Below are 14,816 nucleotides of genomic sequence, written 5' to 3' on the forward strand. Positions count from 1 at the left end.
TTCATGTACACCATCGAGACTTCCAAAAGGCACATCTACATAAAATTCTTAATCCAATGACACCTCATTCATGAAAATCGGTCCGCGCGTTTAGGCGCTACGTTGTTTACTAAAAAAAAAAGGTAACAACACGAACAATTTTCTGAAAATGTCGTTTTTGCTCATTTTCAGCAACTTTTTTCTCGTTATCTTTTAGATCTGGGTTGTTGCAAAAAAATTGCACTTATAAAGGAGGATTTGCCCTATATTATAAAGAAAATTTGGGAATCTTTTATCTTTTGTAGAAAAAGAGAAAAAAATTGTCAAAGTTGGGTGTTTTTCAACGTTACACTTTTACGTGCAGTTTTTGATGATCAACCCTTATACCACTGTCCTTCCGGACAGTTTTAATTACTTATTGAATTCCGAATAAAATTAATTACAGGTAATAAGGTCACTCATTGTAATTAAACGGTGCATTTCCGGTAAGCTGATTTTGAAATAACCAATTCTAACCCTTCTGCAATTTTACGTTCTTAATTATGGCGATACAAACTGGCGATTAAAAAAAAAAATCTATTTTCCGGAAATCTCAAAATCGATATTTCCTTAAAATCGATAATTCCTTAAAATCGATATTTTCTTAAAATCTATAATTGGCACGATCATAATTCTTTCACTTACTATTATATCATACAATAAAGAGGAAATACAAATAAACTGAGAAAAGGAAATGTTGATATGTGAAGGATAAAAACAGAGGGCTTAAAACACACACGGTCGCCAATAAAATAAGTAGGAAAATAGTATCAAAGTTTAGAACATCTGATCTGAAGTTTTCCTAATGGCAGGTTATACTGCAGGTTATACACCAGCTGAAAGGAAAGCTGGAAAAATAAATAAATAGCTAGAAAAAAAGAAAAAACCTACTTAGTCTTGTGTAAAGACTTTTTCTTTTAAAAAAAAAAAAAATGGAAAAAGTTAAGGCTGGAAAAAGTAAGTTTTCCAGTTGGTGTAATGTGTGAGTGTGTGTTTTAGAGACAGTTCGGGGAAAATGAAAATATAGGAAATTTTTTTTTAACTCAAGTCAATAAATTGTACTTTTTACAGGCGAGCCCCTAACTAGGTACTACATGTGTAGGGTACTTCCGGATTGGGGATTTTCATTGCTACGGTAAACAAACGCAACTGGAAATTCCTACGACTTTCAAAAATCATTATTTTGGGCTCAAAATATCTCAAAACAGGATACTTCCGGTGACGTCTTACGGTATTGAAGAAAAACTTTAGATCGATCGAACTAATAGCCTCTTACCATGGAAAAGACAATAAAAAGCTATTCCATGGACTACACAGAAATTGGATGACTCCAATTGCACAGGTGTAGTCTTTAAAAGATTATTTTCAAGTGAGTTGATTAAATTGGTGTGTGCAAGGATGCTGGAGAAAGGAAGATTAAATGGAAAAACGAAAGAAGGATGTGACAGTGAGTGATTAGGATGGCCAAAGTTCTTGTGTTGTTGGAATTGGTAGCGGTTTAACATCCAATGATTTGTCCGCTGCTGCGGTCGATGTGCTGAAAGAAGACTGATGTTTCGGATGCTTATGAAAAGGGAGTTTCGACGAGGAGTTCTAGATGAGACCGCTTTTTGAACTTCCTAGCAAAGATTATGGGTGGTGTTGAAGGACGACAGATTTTTTTTTTAGATCGCAGAGATCTAACAAAGATCCGTGATCTTCTCTAATAGATAGGTGTTTGAACTTCTAACTGTACTTAGCTAAGCAGTTGAGGAAGTCTTCTCCCAGTCAAACGTAAACTGCTCGGTATCCTGAAGCAGCTCTTGATGAAAGGGCATCAATGGTACTTCTTGCTTTCACCCAAAAAACATTTTAATCTTTTCTTTTGACGTGAATACGTCTTTAAATTTTGATATCATATGGAGGAAATCCAAAACACCTAATGATAACAAAATCGGGGGATACAGTTTGGCATTATAGTTTCGAATCTATCATCTACATCCAAAATTAAATTAGACTACTGGATAGCTAAAGGACCAAAGAATTCATTACGATAAGCGAGGACTGTGACGCATCCGCGCGGTGGTGGGGGAAGCGCCGCCATTTTGAGATCATTTTGCTGCGTATCGAGATTTGCAATTACTATAACTTTTGACTCGGAGAAGCTACGATGTTCGTCGTACAATCTATCGATTGTATATAAAACATTAGTGTAAAATAGTGACAGTGAATATAATAACGTGTTAAAATAAAAAAATATCAAAAATATATAATGTCGGCCTATACGCGTCGAAAAGCCAAAATCAAATACAGAGATCGTATACGGTTGGAAAGGGCTTCTCAAGAACAATGTTTAGTAATAATAAAACACCATATGACCGAGTGAAGCTGTGTCGGGAACGTAAAAGAATGAATGTGGCCGAGCGGATCAACGAAGGTGTCAGTATATTTGCAGCTGGGGCGGTTGAAATTATGCAAGTGGATGATGAAATCGCTTCTACATCGACAGCGGATTGTATAGGCGTAGATTGTGTTCGATCGTCGATTATGAAGATACATTGACATTGGGCAGCATCAGCTAGTTTGTCAACAATCCATTCGGACATAAGTGGTGATGTGTGTGATCGTCTATGGTTTCTGCGCTCATTGAAGCTAACAAAAGAAAAAACACTTACCGCTGCTTAATAATACTTTCCCTGAAGAGCCAGTAGCGGACTTTAAACTGTGCGGTACGTGTAAAAAAATCACTTTCGAATGGATTTGTGTATCCACCTTAGCAACACGGGTTGCCCGCATTAGATCCGATCAGTGCACGACTAGTATCACCGCGACTGCCATTCATGCAGATACATAGGATGCTATGGTATCATCGGACAAGTTATTAATGTAACCGTGGATGTGGACACAATGGAGCAACAGCTACCGCGTCAATTCACGAACAACACACGGCCGTGTCCATGACACAGCCGCAGTTTTTTTTTGAAACCGTATTCTAGAAAACGTATTCTAGTTTAAGGGCTTTGTTTCCGGTAACTGTTGATAATTTTTTAATTAGGGAAACAGGATGAAGAAAAGAAAGTGTATCCACCTTATTATTCCACATTATTGGTGAAGCCATTATGCTGTTTCTAAATGAATCTGGACCGTTCAAAGTTAATCACCGTAAATGGTTCGTAATGATTAGGATGTTCCCAGTTTTCAGATTGAATTGGGATACAAGCTTTTGCTCTTCCCTCTCTCTCTCCCCCACCTTAGAGACTTTTCCCGTACAATGCCTAGCAAGGATACACTGTCTGAGCAAGCAATGAACCGGGAAAACTAACTGGGTCTCCTCACCCTGCCAAGTGCACACTTTTCCAAACAAAGTCCAATAGAGAGAGGGAAAAAAAGGCTTTACTGCTGGAAAATAAAAGTTTTTCAATCTTCCTACAGATGAAGTAGAAGACAGAGAATGGTGACATAGTAAGAAAAACTACTGCGACAACCGGCCTCTGAAGAGCCCGCTTCCGGTGCCTAGAAAAGAATCATTGCTTTGCTTTAACTTGTCTTCTTATATCGATAATAACTATAAAAAATATAATAAAATCATGTTCCTTCTCAAAAAGGAAAACCTCTTCAAAACTACGACGTCTTCTTCTTGAGTGGTTTATTTTTATGACAGTTGGTAATATCTTTTAAATTGGTCCATCAATCCTATTATGGCAACCATGATCATCTAAGTGGGAGATTTTTATCTTTAACTTATGTTAGGACATCAATATCCTTCGACTTATAAAAAGTTGGTGATAGTCATTTGTTTCACTTTTTATTTTCAATTTCATCAATTCTTATTTTTAAAAAATAATTATATTTGGGGGGGGGGAGTCTTCACCTACAACTGGAACTGTTCCACGGCAGAGAACGTGGATATTTCTACCATTTTGGGAGACGCGGTTACGATTTTCAGCAATTAGGACAGAGTAAGCAAGGTACATTGCCTTCCCAGGTCCCTGGGGATACACCCAAAAAAGGTCCCAGTAGATTGGCCAAGGGAAACCCCCCCCATTCCAGCAACAAGATCCAAATTGCTGGATTATTTTTACAGCCACGACTACTGGCAACCATCCCTTGCACATGATTTACAATTAGCTAACAACATATTACATTTCATCATCATATTCTTTTAAGCTTGTTTGTAATATGTTCGTTAATTTCGAAAGCCTTTCCTCTTGTGTATTCTTCTTATTTCGGGCGGGTGTTGCACCTAGTAATGGTCATGAGCGTGGCTTTGAAAGCGTTGGGGAGGTCCACCCCCACTAAGTTTGAATCCCGTGTTTGGCTACTAAGTTTATAAGTAAAGTTAGCTCAGGTCAGGTTTTTGCACATAAGAGGCACACCCCGAGATCTTTTGTGGTGGAACACATTTTCTGTACAGAATTCCTTATGAGCTCTGCCAAACCCAGCCCAGCCAGATTCACTTACACCACGTTTCTTTTCCATTCTGCATGTCTATCTATCTACCCTCAGATCGTAATATATTTCTCAATATATAATATATGCAACTGAGACAGAAAATTTAATAAATCTGGTATCCTCTGTTAGTCTGGATGAAATTTATAATATACATATACCTTTTTTTTGTGAACAGCTTAAAATGTAAATTATTAAAAATGTAACTTAAAATATACTTTTGAATAATACAATACAAAACAATGATTTTTACTTTGATGTTTTTGATATGGATAGAAATGTATTTTATTCTGAAATATATAATTGATTACTATTGTTGATATACGTATATTCAGGCGCCACGGTAGCCGGACGGTTATAGGCTAGACCCGCAAAGCTAAGATGTATTGCGGTACTAGTCTAGGCCTTGCATTCTATTTAATGGTTAATATGAGGAATTTATAGTAAAGTATGTTAGGCGGTTATAGGCTAGACCCGCAAAGCTAAGATGTATGGCGGTACTAGTCTAGGCCTTGCATTCTATTTAATGTATTAATATGAGGAATTTATAGTAAAGTATGTTAGGCGGTTATAGGCTAGACCCGCAAAGCTAAGATGTATTGCGGTACTAGTCTAGGCCTTGCATTCTATTTAATGGTTAATATGAGGAATTTATAGTAAAGTATGTTAGGCGGTTATAGGCTAGACCCGCAAAGCTAAGATGTATGGCGGTACTAGTCTAGGCCTTGCATTCTATTTAATGTATTAATATGAGGAATTTATAGTAAAGTATGTTAGGCGGTTATAGGCTAGACCCGCAAAGCTAAGATGTATGGCGGTACTAGTCTAGGCCTTGCATTCTATTTAATGTATTAATATGAGGAATTTATAGTAAAGTATGTTAGGGGGTTATAGGCTAGACCCGCAAAGCTAAGATGTATTGCGGTACTAGTCTAGGCCTTGCATTTTACTTAAAGGGTTAATATGAGGAATTTATAATAAAGTATGTTAGGGGATTATAGGCTAGACCCGCAAAGCTAAGATGTATGGCGGTAATAGTCTAGGCCTTGCATTCTATTTAATGTATTAATATGAGGAATTTATAGTAAAGTATGTTAGGCGGTTATAGGCTAGACCCGCAAAGCTAAGATGTATGGCGGTACTAGTCTAGGCCTTGCATTCTATTTAATGTATTAATATGAGGAATTTATAGTAAAGTATGTTAGGCGGTTATAGGCTAGACCCGCAAAGCTAAGATGTATGGCGGTACTAGTCTAGGCCTTGCATTATATTTAATGTATTAAATATAAGGAATTTATAGTAAAGTATGTTATGGGGTTATAGGCTAGACCCGCAAAGCAAAGATGTATTGCGGTACTAGTCTAGGCCTTGCATTTTACTTAAAGGGTTAATATGAGGAATTTATAATAAAGTATGTTAGGGGATTATAGGCTAGACCCGCAAAGCTAAGATGTATGGCGGTAATAGTCTAGGCCTTGCATTCTATTTAATGTATTAATATGAGGAATTTATAGTAAAGTATGTAAGGGGGTTATAGGCTAGACCCGCAAAGCTAAGATGTATTGCGGTACTAGTCTTGGCCTTGCATTTTATTTAATGTGTTAATATGAGGAATTTATAGCAAAGAATGTTAGGGGGTTATAGGCTAGACCCGCAAAGCTAAGATGTATTGCGGTACTAGTCTAGGCCTTGCATTTTATTTAATGTGTTAATATGAGGAATTTATAGTAAAGTATGTTAGGGGGTTATAGGCTAGACCCGCAAAGCTAAGATGTATTGCGGTACTAGTCTAGGCCTTGCATTTTATTTAATGTGTTAATATGAGGAATTTATAGTAAAGAATGTTAGGCTACTCAAAACAGGTATTTCCGGTGAAACGCCCCCTCTCTCTCTCTCTCTCTCTCTCTCTCTCTCTCTCTCTCTCTCTCTCTCTCTCTCTTACTGTAACAGAGAGATTAATAATTGGTGTCCCCAATTTCCTTCCGGTCACTTTCAAAAGATAATTATAATAAAACAGGTAGGTTTTAACCAACTTTAATACACTTCTAGTTTACGGTACAGCTTCCATTTATAGTGGTCCAGGATGATGGTGTCGTTATCCTACGAGAGGAACAAAGTCAGAATGTTTATGTTGTAGACAGTAGCGTTCCCTGTCAAGTTCGCCACATATTACCATAAACATACCACCATATACTGGACAATTTCTATTAATAATGGACACACTGCGGATTACAATCATGGCCTCTACATACATGGGGTCAGTCTTTAAATACCTCGTATTAACAAGCTATCTGTTATAATTTTAATTATTATGTATATCAGCTTTAATGTTATTGTTATTTATATTGTATAGATGTTTTTCATTTGCATAAATTAATTTTATATTAATTACATAGTTTGTACAGAAGGCGCCATATTGTCAATGGTGTTTTGATCTTTTTATACTCGTACTCTAGGTTAGGTTACTTAACTTTTGATAAATTTTAAGGAATATTGAGTAAGAATTATTAAGTCAGTAAATTCACAAATAAATTGTCTCTCTCTTCATACCAACGTTTCGGTAAATATGAATAAACCTTCTTCAGGGTCTTTACAAAAGGAATATTACACTAATGTAGATACAAACTGAGTAAAATAAAAAATTATATAAAAATCTTAAATGTTTTGAAATTGTCTACAAAAAAATGTATTTAAATGACACATTACATTTCTAAGTAAAGTAATGCCTATTTTTCTGGAGAGTCTTTAGTCCAACTATCAAATTAGGTGACGTGTATAGAGGCGACTAGCAAACATAATTTACTACAAAATTCCTTATATTAATTAACCATTAAATAAAATGCAAGGCCTATACTAGTACCGCAATACACCTTTGCTTTGCGGGTCTAGCCTATAACCAACAAACATACTTTACTATAAATTCCTCATATTAACCATTAAATAAAACGCAAGGCCTATACTAGTACCGCAAAACACCTTTGCTTTGCGGGTCTAGCCTATAACCAACAAACATACTTTACTACAAAATTCCTTATATTAATTAACCATTAAATAAAATGCAAGGCCTATACTAGTACCGCAATACACCTTTGCTTTGCGGGTCTAGCCTATAACCAACAAACATACTTTACTATAAATTCCTCATATTAACCATTAAATAATACGCAAGGCCTATACTAGTACCGCAATACACCTTTGCTTTGCGGGTCTAGCCTATAACCGCTCGGCTATCGTGGCGCCTCTTATCTTCTCTCACTAAACACCATCCTAGACCAGCAACACGAATTTGATTTTGACAACACTTTCCCATACTTGCAACGAACACCAACAGAAACAAACGTCACATATTAGAAATGATCCACAATAAACAACAACAAAAATCCATCAACTTTAGGACAGACACGAGAACAACCTTTCAAATTTCTACAAGAACATTCTTCAAACGGTAACTTAACAAATTACTCACCACATACCTGAGGTTTTTCCAGCCCTATTGTTTTTCCAGCCCCTCCCTTACCTCTATATAAACCCGCTTTTTCATGAATCCCTAACGGTTATGATGATGTAGCTTAACGTTAAATTCCACAAATTTTATAATGTACGTCATTTCAATATTTTTTTTTTCTAGACAATTTTAAAAAATTTAAATTTTTTTATATAATTTTTTATATTACTCAGTCTGTATCTCGTACATTAGTGTAATATTCCTTTTGTACAGACCCTGAAGAAGGTTTATTCATATTTACCGAAACGTTGGTATGAAGAAACAAAATTTGTTTTTTAAATTTATTGACCGCACCTCAATATTCCCCCCCCCCAAAATCATCGATTAGCCATTGGCCGAAAACCAAACTATCAATACTTGACTTTTGTTTCATTGACAGTTCAGGATGTAAACAGAGATCATGCAACAATGATTTATTGTGTGACTTAAATTTTTCTAAAAGATTTGTTCAGCAGGGGTAAAAAAAAATTGTTTAAATGAATCTCGCCTAAACACCCCCATGACTTCCACATTCTTTTCAAAAGGAATATTACAATTTTAAAATACCTACTGTTTGGTCCACAGTTTTGGTTAATATCGTTCTTTTGCATGTTTATACCTGTCCGATTTTGCAAAACTTTCTTTCAATCTTTCTTGTCTCGAATAGATTAGACCAGCGTTTCCCAAACTTTTTTGAGCGCGGCCCGGTACGAGATTTTAAATATTTTCGCGACCCACCTTATAAAAAACATTTATTTACAAAACAAATTTTATTTTTTAATAAAAATCAAAACTCAAGTTATTTGTTTGTTTATTTCATACACAAAAATTGCAAAATAATTATATAACAAAAACATAAGTAATTAAAAACAATCCATTATCTTCATTTAAAACTTAAAGTAAATTTTGTTTTACTTATTTTGACCTTAGTGCGAAGGATGATGTTGTTTTTCATCACATAGTAATTTCAAATTAGGACTTAATGATGTTAATTTTATTCTCAAATTAGGTTCGACATCCAATCTGTTTCGATACTTATTTTTTAAGTACACCAAGGCTGAGAAGGCAGTCTCACACGTATAAGTGGTGACAAAAGGCATTAAAAATTGTATCGCTTTTTCGCTTACGCTTGGATATTCCTTTTGACAGCGCAACCAAAACTTAATTAGTGGTACAGTTTCAAACACTTTTTTAAGATCGGTGTCGCATGAAATTTCAATTAAATTATCAACTTCTTGTTCACTAAGATTAAGCATTTCTTCCTTTTCAATATCGACAGAAGGCACTGAATGACGAATCGAAATCAGCCAATCAGAGCATCCGAATTTAAACGGTCCGATAGGAAACGGTGGTAAAGGGTTGCCACCTGCAGTACTTGAAAAAGTTTCGAAAAATATTAAATTTAGAGCAAAATGTTATAGATTTTTTGTGTTTTTACAATTTTTGCCACGACCCAGCTGAATTTTTCTGCGCCACGGTGCCGGGTCGCGACCCACACTTTGGGAAACGCTGTATTAGAAGACCAAACTGATTTATCCTTACCACTGATGATGAATGAAAATACGGAACTGGTCTAGTTACATCAGTTAGTATCAATGATATTATCCAGATTTTTTAAGTAAATGTAAAGGAAATTGACACGACTACTTTGCACATTTACTGTAGCTGAGTAAGAACTACTGTAGCACATTTAGATTTAGTTTATTCACATACCAGTATTCTCTTTACGAGATCTAAAACATTAAAAGCCAACTCTTGAGACACATTCTCAAGTACAAAGAGAATACTATTACATAAGCTTAAAATCTTGGTAGAAGGAAGGAAGTTAAAAAAAGAAAGAGGTGTTGTATGTACATTAAAAGCCATTTTAGTACCCCGCGCCACCGCCCCTCTAGGCTAAATATCGTATTGAAGCAACTCAGCGCTCCCACACATTCCAGCGGTCAAACAGCGAACTAATACACTGGCTGCCTTTTATTTCCGTTTCAAGGCTGGTAAATGCCATTATACCCACGCCCATTATACCAAAGGCCTTTTTCCCAACTATTCTCATTCTTTTTTTGCTCTTTGTGACACTGTAAATATTTGATAACAAGCAAATTGAAGCTTTATCTCTTTCGTAATAAATTTATTATTAATACGTCATCTCAACTGTAGCTTCTAACCTCAAAATCTTAAACTATTCTTAAAGTTAATTTGTAATTTCCAATTACGTAGTTATTGCTTCCGTAGAATTACAAATGAATACCAGAATTTCTGTTTCCGTCCATTACGTCATTAATATAAAGGTTTACGTGAACATATTGGACCCTCTCAAGGGTCTAATTATGTCCTTCGCACTGAAATAATCACTATTATTATAAATTATGTGCCACGAATTATGTTTAAGTCATCTTGTGTGATAAGACAACTTCATAGTGCCCGAATCCCATGAAATCCTCTTCCCATCACTCTGGGTCACAGTCTGTTTACTGGCAGAAAGGTTTTCACGTGGATGTCCAAGCCACTGATTTTACTGGTGTAGACACCTCGATTGATTCAACAACTCTCGCTGTGCTTGTAGCAGATCTGCTGGCTGAAAAGCTTACTGGTTCATTAAGTGGAAAGCGTTAAGTAGATTCCTTCGCAAGTTCTTTTTGTGGATGATGCTAGACCTAGGCGCTTCTGTTATTTTTTTAAGAAGGGTTAACATTGTTGCTTCCACCGGAAGTAATCCGTTACTTAATAGTTTCATTACGTTTCCCCCCCCCCCAAATTGCTCCTAGGAATTCTGTTAACTTCCTGTATACATTACACACATATGGATTTACAGCTTTTAATTTAATTATCTTTCTATAAAAAATTGATTTTAGGCCCTGATTTGGGGAGTTGATCGTTGTGGTAGGTATTTGGTTGGACGCCACGGTAACCAAGCTGTTATAGCCTAGACCCGCAAAGCTAAGATGTATTGCGGTACTAGTCTAGGCCTTGCATTTTATTTAATGGTTAATATAAGGAATTTTGAGGTAAAGTATGTTAAGCGGTTATAGCTGGACCCGCAAAGCTAAGATGTATTGCGGTACTAGTCTAGGCCTTGCATTTTATTTAATGTGTTCATATGAGGAATTTATAGTAAAGTATGTTTGCTAGTCGCCTCCGTCCACGGCACCTAATTTGGTAGTTGGACGTAAAGCCTGCCTTGAAAAAATAGGCAATTATTTGACTTCACTCACTAAATTTAATTTGCGTAATCATTACGATGATTAAAAAATAAAATGGCTACCATCACGCATCATGCGAATCTCGAAGCAAGTTATTGTTTCCGATATAGATCCTCGTTTTTTTTGGAGTTTCCACTGGGAAAATCTGTTTTGAGGTCACCAGAAACTGAAAAAGAGATTTTTGTCTGTAAACATATCCATTTTGCTGACCAATTTGTTTCAAAAAAACCATTTTTATAGACTCACAAGACCTCAAAAAAAAAAATGGATTCTCAAAATCCAAATTGTACATGATGGCGCTAAGTTTTCACCCTTACTAGTGAAAAGAGAGCGTAAGATAAAAAAAAACTGGGCACACCGAAGAAGGAGTTTATTGTCCCAGGAACGGATTGTTTAGGAGTCCTAAAGTGTCCCAACCCAATTTGTACTAAAAATTAACAAAAATAAGTGAAAGCATAATTTATTGAAAATTAAAGAAACATTCTATTGATCAATATTTTTTAAAAGACGTGAAGAGACGGAATCATCACCACAGCTAAGCGTTTATTATATCAAAGTCCCGTTCTATCGCCCCCCCCCAAAAAAAAAAGTCGATGTTATCAGTTCAGACAAGTGTGAAAGATTACTAGGTAACAGGAAATGATATTAATGTGACACGTACGGTAACAGGTGGGTCAGTTCCGGGACGAGCTCAACAGGGACTATCTGTAAATCTACCAACCCCCCCCCCCAACCACCGCTTCCAGGTTAGTATCCCTCACGTAGACACTCACATAGTGGCAGCTCAAATCCTAGCATAGTCCAACATTTCGTTACTTTCTAATATTTATGCAGATGTTGAATTCACGTAACGTGAAAATCCTAATGTTATATCCAATGATGCGTACAGGCAAAGTTGTACTTTAATACATCTGGTAAAGTTTATATTCTGCTTACTGGAATACTGTTTCCTTTCAAGTTTGTTTGGTGTGCTTTTTTCTTTTTTTCTTTTGATTCTCGGAAAATCAAGAGCGCAGGAGATGTGATTAATGGAGAAGATTTATTAATACTACCGGACAGTCATGTACTATAGACGGATATGCCAGCATTTGGAGAAGAGAAGAATAGGTACCACGGTAGCCCTTGCGGTTATAGGCTAGACCCGCAAAGCTAAGATGTATTGCGGTACTAGTCTAACCCTTGGATTTTATTTAATGGTTAATATGAGGAATTTATAGTAAAGTATGTTAGGCGGTTAGACGCTAGACCCGCAAAGCTAAGATGTATTGCGGTACTAGTGGGCCTTGCATTCTATTTAATGGTTAATATATGGAATTTATAGTAAACCATGTTGGGCGAATTAGACGCTAGACCCGCAAAGCTAAGATGTATTGCGATAGTAGTCTAGGCCTTACATTTTATGGTTAATATGAGGAATTTATAGTAAAGTATGTTAGGCGGTTATAGGCTAGACCCGCAAAGCTAAGATGTATTGCGCTACTAGTCTAGGCCTTGCATTTTATTTAATGGTTAATATAAGGAATTTTGAGGTAAAGTATGTTAAGCGGTTATAGCTGGACCCGCAAAGCTAAGATGTATTGCGGTACTAGTCCAGGCCTTGCATTTTATGGTTAATATGAGGAATTTATAGTAAAGTTTGTTTGCTAGTCCCCTCCCCCCACGACACCTAATTTGGCAAGTAGGGCGGTATATAGCTTTCTTTTGTTCGCCAGGGTCCAGTTTAGACCGTTTGTCGAGTAGTCTTTTTAACATTTTATACCTCAGATTGAGGTCAATTCGTTTAAGTTTCGAACTACAAAATTTTAAAAAAATAAAATAAATACTGTGACGAAACTTTGGAAACCCAAAAATTATGGCCTACTTGATTTCAAATTATGGTGATCGTCCAATTCGAGTCTACCTACACTAGAGAAATAGTCCTGAAGTTTTAGAAGAGGCAGATTGTACCATGAGTGGGAAGGATAAATAGAAGTGGATGCATCAGGATAGAAAGGTGTTACTGAAGATAATAGAAGTGGCAAAGTCATCCATATAAGGGAAGAATAAGGAACCTTAAACGACACCAGAGAGCAGATAAAGGAATATAGGAAGAGGAAGATTATTATCTTGGAAGGATGATTGATTGGGTTCATCTCCTTGCAGAGATGCGTCGTTGAAAACGATAAAGCAGACTCTTCATAAACGTTCACCAATCCCGCGAATGGATTTCCCTTTTTTGCCAATAGAAGCATCTAGATAGAGGAATTTTTACGACAGTACTACAATATTCCAGTTTATCGATCTCAACTGATTTGACAATTCCAGATGATACAAGTTTTGTTCTGCATGTATCAACATGAAGAAAACAAAATTCCGTTGATGGTAACACCATCTGTTAGCAATGCCGAGAACTTTTTTTTACCTTGCCTTAGTAAATTGGTTAGAAATTCAATAAACATTTGATTTAATTGAAAACATTTGACACTTTCCACCTTTTTTTAAAGCTTTAAATAGAAAATAATTACAAAGAAATAAAGTTCATCCAAAAAGAGAATCGAAAGCAACAAAAAAAAAAGAGAAAGCAGGAGTAACAGTTGCGAGAGAGAGAGAATGATGGGAAAGATGGAAAATGGATAATGGATGAAGAAGTGGAGCAATGGCGGCACAACGAAACGTGTAAGATAGATAAATGGAGTAGGGAATTCAACTGACCTTTAGGGAGAACAATATCCCCGGATTAGGAGGACCTAATCAACTATCTAGACCCTTCACCCGTGGCGGGGGGGATGCTTTCCTCCTACCTTGTCCTGTTTGTGCGACTGTATTTGTGGGTAAAATTCAATGTAGTTAGGATAAATGGATTTTCTATTATATGTATATACACAATATACACATCTGGGAGCTTCATCTATTTGTGAATCTTCCTCCATAACAACAGTGGCATGTCAATTGTATAAGTTCGTACATGATACTAACGTGAGACATAATATTGATCGATAGATCCTTTGTCCCGGAACTCTTATATCCGGATATACTCATCTAAGAAGACTAGATTTATCCACACAGCAGAGCTTGACTATCAACGAAAACAATGCTCCTTAGTGCATGTTATCCTGTGTAATTAAACTGAAATCCAATAATCACCTCCAGAGGATTTGATCTGGGTTGCAGTGATTGGTTTTCAAGCTAATTACTGTATTCATATATATGTATAAAAAAAAAAAAATACTTTTCTACCAACAAGCGTAGATTATGACGTAGACAGTATAGGGTTGTGTAAGGGTGAATGAAAGGGTCAAATCCATAGAGACCTTAAAGGGATGTTTATGACTGCTTATAGTGGCAGGTCTTTGTGTAACGAATGTAGGAGTTTGAGGTGATGATGAGCTAAAGTTTGCGTGAAGAGTTACCATCAGTTCTAGTGCAGCCAAATAGTGAGCTGAAAGTGGTTTTCAAATTGAATTGTTAGCAAACTGAACTTGAAATCGGAACCATTGCCTCCTGAATCCAAAATGGGTCGTATTACCGTTTGAATGCTCAAATTACAAGGTCACACTGATCCATGCTCAGCTCGCCTCTCGGAAACCTGCTCTCATTTTAAAGATGGATTTTCGTTTTGTCGTGCAGGTGCATGCATCCAGGTGCATTACTCTAATAATCTTACTGTAGGCCAGCCCTTGAAGAAAATTAAATTTGAACATTTCATT

General features: G+C 36.3%; 1 protein-coding gene across 1 annotated transcript in view; it reads left to right on the forward strand.

Annotated features, from left to right (window-relative positions):
- Positions 1-14,816, forward strand: part of LOC141452836 (alkaline phosphatase-like) — a 611,245-nt gene that overhangs the window by 547,662 nt on the left and 48,767 nt on the right. The window lies entirely within an intron of this gene.

Source organism: Rhodnius prolixus, unplaced genomic scaffold (assembly GCF_049639745.1).
Source record: "Rhodnius prolixus isolate KJV_2025 unplaced genomic scaffold, Rpr scaffold_3, whole genome shotgun sequence".
NCBI lineage: Eukaryota > Metazoa > Arthropoda > Insecta > Hemiptera > Reduviidae > Rhodnius > Rhodnius prolixus.